The sequence below is a fragment of the Saccoglossus kowalevskii genome, chromosome 3 (genome assembly GCF_978046115.1).
Source record: "Saccoglossus kowalevskii chromosome 3, keSacKowa6.1, whole genome shotgun sequence".
In the NCBI taxonomy this organism is placed as follows: domain Eukaryota; kingdom Metazoa; phylum Hemichordata; class Enteropneusta; family Harrimaniidae; genus Saccoglossus; species Saccoglossus kowalevskii.
The window spans coordinates 1,898,680-1,905,615 of record NC_140643.1 but is presented as its reverse complement, the minus strand read 5'-3'; the positions used below and the strand labels follow the sequence as shown (position 1 = coordinate 1,905,615).

The window sequence follows — 6,936 nt, the reverse complement described above, 5'->3', positions numbered from 1 at the left end:
AACCGGAACAACTCGGTCACGTGATCTCCCGGAGTCGTCCGATTGACTCCGAAAATGACCGATAGTCGGAGATAAACGTTCATTTGCGTAAATCGGCTTATTTTTTAATGCGACAAAATAAACAGTCAAAATAAACATTCGACATCGCGGCAACTATCATAGTTCAAAGGAAACGAAGTGGTTGTTCTTCCTGGGGTTTATAGTTCCATGATATAACACATAAATAACAACCCACAGCGACATATTGTATGAGATGAGAAGTTGTTTTACATGATATAATGTGCGAGTCGCAAGAGAAGACGGCGTAGAGCGTAAAATTGGCTGTAAATATTTATGCTTAGTAACTTTCAAGGAATATCCGTATCACACACCCATTTCAAGTAGTTTCCCCTGACAATACTAGTATATGTTTACAGTTGGATTGTATTGCATAATCACGAACCACTCTGGTTGCTACATATCACTTTATATATATATATTATATTAATCGATCCTAAAAAATATTCCATATTTTAAACATTTCATGTCAGTCATGTTCGAATTGCGAGAGTCAGGACACTATTTACTGTAATAATTATGAGACAGTTTATCTGAGGGAAAGGACTGGTTTGTTTATTTAACCAACTGATGACTGAACCCCTGGTTGCTAGGTGCTACTGAGCATGCCCGCATAATTAATTACAAGACAAGACAAGGTCAAAGGTCACAATAATACAGAAGTAAAATACTACATTTACAGTAAGAGCATATTACATTTATTCAAATGTTTAAAAAAATGGGAGGTTGTTAAGTACCAAATTTCCCCTCCTCCCTATATATATTTGAGTACTGGACGGAGTTACCAGTCATCTTCAACTAAAATTCTCTAATGCGCATGTGCAATAGTGTTGATACGTACAACAAAATTCACTGCGCAGGAGAAATTACAGCTTTTGGTGTATAACCTTTTACATCACCAAATATATTGTCCTAATAATAACAGCAAAGTATTGTGGGATATGCTTGTGAAGCATGGCAGCCACTAATTCTTACTATACAAGTACGATATACAATGTACAAGTTGTTCACCAATATGAAGTTATCAAACAATAATATTGAAAAAAACACATTACTGTTAAATGAGCGCACCAGTACGAGAAGACCCGTCAAATACAATTGCATTACAACATTATCTGATATATCAAACTGTCTACTACTCGAGTAGTTCATAGGATTTAACCAATCAAGAGCAACGAAAAGGGGTTCATTCGTTTGTTTCACGCATTCATAGACAGGTGTACACAGAATTATGGTAATTATGATGTTATATCTCAACAGGACTTATGACACGTATCTCCAAGGAGAATTTATTTTACATAGAAGTCTGACAAGAGATTTTGAGGTAAGTAGATTATTTATTTATATCAGTAATATTTTCCTCCACATATGGATATACGAAGTCACTTGTCACCGCAGTACTACACATCGTAAAGCTGAACTGAACTTAATTTCACATAGATTAAATTGATTATGTATACTTCAAATACCAATATAAATTTATTGGTGCATTTACAATAATGTATCATTCAGAACAAGAAGTTTAACGAAACAAATGAATCAGCATTTCCTGTTATGATATATTGAATGTACCTTGAACGTGGCACTACATGTCATCGTTTTTTAAACTAAATGATAAAAGAGTTGACATCGTATACTTCCAACACCCTACGAGTAGTATTCGTATTTCTCCAGTCAATATTGTTTACATATCATAATCGAGCATAGATCTCGTATGTATATTTACTGCAATTTCATCAAATTATTTTTATTAGGTCAGAGTTTCTATAACAGTCATTCAACATGTTTTTGGCAGATACTACAAACTTGTGGATAAATAAATGCATCTGTCTGGTTAGGAAGTGATATTATTACTGCTGTTGGTTGACTAAATTCTCAATTACTTAACAGTTATAAAAACGCAGTATTGTAACAGTTACATTGTCGTCAGTAATAAAACGATATTTACATCTAAAAACCAGAGATTAGGTGTGCTACATGCGAGAAGCAGTGTTTATGTCTTTTACATTCACGCAACGAACATTCTAAAGAATGGAATAATAATACACCGTGTATACATTTTATCGAATGTTGTCATATGTGGATCTCCCGTTGAGTGACACTGCCCATTATCCAAATCAACAGTAAGTACCTGCAAAATAAATTGCAACTTTAGATTAAGGTTTTAAATCGCTTAACTATCAATCAGTAATATGATATATATACAATTAAAAAGATGAGAAACTAGAGATTGAGAATACTTAATGCAAAACGGAAAGCGAACGCTAATAACCACCCATCCACATATAAGAATGATAAGTGAAAATGTCGAGTTGCTCATTGCGTGATTTTACCTTATGGCCTGTTTTAGTATGCAAGACTGATATACAATTTGGAAACGAATCGTCATAGTGATATACGAGCAATGTGAATTTACACATTTAGGGGAACGTTGCAAGTTGCTTGTGTGCTGTTGCAGTCTTTGCTGGACACATATGTATATATATATCATATACCTCAAACAATATTGAATATCCTTCTGTCGGCTCAACGGAACAATCACCAGTAGGTATCAGCTCAACAGTAACGAGTCGGTTACCGTCAATTTAAAAATCTCTTACAGCAGATATATCAACGGTTTGAGTTTGACCATACGTCTTGTACTCAATGAAAACTGTGCATGTACTAAAAACTATTTATGGACGCCCTGGATACACTGAAATATAACATCTTAGTCACGTATATATGAGCAATTTGCATATGATTTGTTTACACGTTATTCGTATGAAAAGTTACTTATATTCATGTCCATATGATACATACGTAATCGACAATTCAGAATTTGGCATAGTTACTCATTGCTATGTTTACTCAATTTTTGGTGTGTCCACTGCATTCGGAAATGCGTTTGTTTGTTTGTGACATCGTTACAAAGTCGACATTTTACATTATATATGGAGGGCTAAGTAAATTAACAGTTTATTCAACAAATGTGCTTCTCAAGTCAGGCACCATAAACATGTGTGTATAAGCTTTATCCAATGACCTGCTTGTTGTGAATTAGCCAATCATACTATGCTAAATTAGTCAATGATTGATTTACGGATGATCTGCTTCTTGTCTAAATGACCTGCACATAATATAAGATTTCAATCATGGATCGCAGATAATTGCTTATGAAAAAGTGTGAAGGTAATGATCAGGTACTTCCATCTGTAGAAATGTAAACGTTTTGAGTAGATACCTTCATGTGCTAGAAGTTTAAATGTGCACGTCGTTGGAATGGTAGCATTAATGCTGATTTGAACAGCATTCGCATCTTCTCTAACTGTTATTGACAATGGATATACCTAGAAACAAAAGCAATAACCTTTAAACATGCACACACCATATTTATTGATAACTGTGTTTGCATCATTACACAAACCAAAAAGTGCATTGTTAATGTTGTGCTAAGATCATATCACATCTATTCCTACGTGTACTTTGTTATTTGCTTTTGGTATAGTATACACCTGTTTCGTCTTGAAAGTACCCGATACTTCACATATGACCTGAGATAGAATCAAATGAATTATTACAATAAATGTTAATTTGACCATTTATTTATTTATTTAGTTAGTTAGTTAGTTATTTAGTTCCTTTTTGATTCTACGGGTAAATAATAAATCAATAACGACTGGACAGTGAGAAATAAGACCGAGAAACCCCGCGGGCAGGCCAACACCAAGTGGGGGAATCGAACCCCCTGCCCTGTGCCATCGGGATAACAGTCATCCGTTTGACACATTTCTCGGTTCAAAATAAAACGATTAAACGATTACAAGTGGTTAGCGGAGGTTACAAACAGACAAACAATGAACAAGCGACGAGAGGTGAGTTAGAGACATGTACAACATCGAACGATAAAAATAACAAATGGCTGTACACTCAAATAATTACAATTCTAAAAATACTTAAAAGTACAATAAATCTAATAAAAGCAATTGAAAAGGCGGGCAAGATATTCCACTCCACAGATATGGCCCGATGAATCACATCAAGTGCCATCCCCGCTAGCCGCCTCGAATACACATTTACTTTATTATGAATGGCGTCAACGCCTAACCATGTACCATTATTAAAAAGGTCACCGACCTTTGTGAGGCCAGCCTCACAAAAATGTAAAAGATTCAAAGGTGTGTTTTGAATTGGGTGAATAATTAGAGGAATAAAAAATAACGGCTCTTGGGCAATCTCGTGCAGTGTAGTCTTTCCTGATTGTTGAAAGGGAAGACCAAACTGTTAGCAGCTCAGAATAAAACTGTGGTAAGTGAACATTGGGTGTTGGAATGTCGATAATAAATAGCTGTTTATCATAGTTTAAATGGTTGAATACTTTTAAAAAGTAGTCTGTAAAAACAAAGCAAGAATGACTGACATTGGAGTAGAGGTAATGTTGGATATAGTGAATGCGAAAAGACGCAATGCGACTAGGTAAATGTATCAGGCCATGACCGCCATTAGTGTGTTTTCTTTTTTGATTTATACCTTTTCTTAGTATTGTATTTAACCTGTATGACGATGAGTAGAGGACGGTATCTTTGATTTGTGAACGTGCAATGCCGGGAGGCATAATCTCAGTTTGGGTGAAGGGTTGTGTCATGGATTTGTTTTCGCGTTGACCGACTTAATTAGCTGATTATTAGCGAATTGCTGTGTTATGTCTTCAATGTCATCGTTTAGGCCGATTTGAAGTTTTGGACGGAACTTGGCTCAGTGATTTGGAACTAATTACGAGATAACTGCCGCTATTCTGACAGTTGGTATCCGTAGTTATTAATGTAGTGAACGATTAATCAAAAGATATGATGTATTCAGTACTTAGTGTGATTGGCTTTAAGATTGAAGGTTACGCCCTAGAGTCTTGTTACTGTTTTGTAATTGGATAGAGTTTTGAAAATGAATAAAGAGAGTTTGAGTTGGTCTTGGCAAGTACTCCACGATAGACGCAGTCCTGGAGAGACTTGGGGCGAGCCTTGACGCATTCTAAAAAAGTCTTGGGTCAGCCTTGCGATAGTCTTGGGGATTTTTCCCCAGGGCGCCGTGTCTTATAGAGTGCTCGAAAGACCGACTAAGACGAGAGTTGAAACGTATTTCGTTATGTGCGTCTTATTTGACTGTAAAGTACAAGTGACTTTCCCGATCCCGCACCTCAACCCCCTCCCCCCTGACACGTGTGGAGAACCCAGAGGGAGAAGAATTACCCCCGTGATAGTTGTACCAGTACTAGTATACGCGGGGAGGGAATCCAGAGAGAGAGAAAAGCCAGCATCTTTTTCACGGGAAAACGTGAAATCTCGACGGATTTGTTTCGTTCTCACATGTAATATTAGGTTTTGTGGGCTTCTGAGTTCAAAAAAGATGACTAAATCAACCAAGAAGCACGCGTTTAGAGACATACCTATGCAGAAGTTGGTTTGCCAGTACTTAATCCATTTTTAACACCTAGGCTACTCTATTGACATTGGTTGTTTATTTCATGGATTTGGAACTTGAGGTGGCTGATAAGCCGTGTCGAAAACGTGCACAAAACGACCATTCTGTGCACGTTTTCGACACGGATTAAAAACCAGTTGTAAGCACAAATTTTCATGATTTAAGTAAATCATCAGAGTTATATAGATCAATGTTGTGTTTAGTTGTTGGAGGCAGGTCACTAGATTCATTTTTAAAGTATGTTTGAATGCAGTCTTTCCACGACGCAGGGATGGACTCGCACATAATTTTTAGACTGAGATTAAAGATTCTCTCCGACTGCATTCCGACTTTTCTGAACAAAACTGGCGACGGAAGCCACTCTTTTTCTGGTATGTCGATCAAATCACCTACTTTGGTGATACCAGCATCAACAAAGTGTTTGAGCACATACGGTTCATTTCTAAGTGGATGCAAAATTAGAGGATTTTTAAAAATAGGTTCTGAAAGAACGTCAGAAACATTGTCGGTGTTAACATTGTGGCGTATATCCAAAGAAATCAGAATAAAAGTTAGGTCCATGAAAGGATGAAATATCAATGCTGGTTAACAATAACTGTGATGTGTATTTGAGTTTACCTACTTGGCTGAAAAAATAATCCGTGAACTTGAAGCAAGGATGTCTGTATACTGAATATAAATATTTGTGAACATATTTAATGCGCATAGCTTTAATTTTGCTGAATAGATGAACAACATTTTGACCTCCCTTTTCCAAAGGTAGATACAAAGTTTTCGCAGAAACCCAATGCCGACTGTTCCATAAAAAATTCACAAGTAAAGACTGCATGTAATTAACAGTTTCAATAGGCGGGGAAAGACCGGCAAATAAAGCAAATAAGAAGTAACGTTATTAACGATTAACGAGCGCCCTCTATATGACATGCCGGGCGAAAAGCGGGACCAATACTCAAGCTTACCTTCAGTTTTTTGTACAAGCTCGGTCCAATTTTTTTCTGTGTAATCATTGTTGTTACCAAGATAAAAACCGAGTAATTTCAGCCCTATGTTATTCCATTTGATATCAAGTGGTGAATCTACGCGGTTGCGCCACCGCCCGACCCACAGGCCTTCAGATTTATTTAAGTTAACCTTGGAATAGGAAGCACGTTGGTAGATATCAAGCCAATTTATCAATTCACCAAAGTCTTCGTTATTTGTTATGAAAAGTTCTATATCATCTGCATAAGCAGTAAGTTTTGTATTTTCGCTATTACTGTTAGGTATAGCCAGTCCAGTTACTTTACTTTTATTTCTTATTTTATCTAGAAAAGGTTCAATATACAGAACATAGAGCTGGGCAGAAAGTGAACAGCCTTGGCGTATACCCCTAGCTAGTGGGAGGGGTGCAGTGAGAGAGCCGTTTATGCGGATCAATAGTTG

The 6,936-nt window shown here is 36.6% G+C and overlaps 1 long non-coding RNA gene across 1 annotated transcript; it reads right to left on the bottom strand.

Moving 5' to 3' along the window:
• Nucleotides 1-1,374: 1,374 nt before the first annotated feature.
• Nucleotides 1,375-5,302, bottom strand: LOC144343492 (uncharacterized). Its single transcript, XR_014928928.1, has 2 exons — nucleotides 2,553-5,302; nucleotides 1,375-2,188 (listed from the first exon to the last, which is right to left on the bottom strand). It is a non-coding gene; the product is annotated as an uncharacterized LOC144343492 (long non-coding RNA).
• Nucleotides 5,303-6,936: the final 1,634 nt, after the last annotated feature.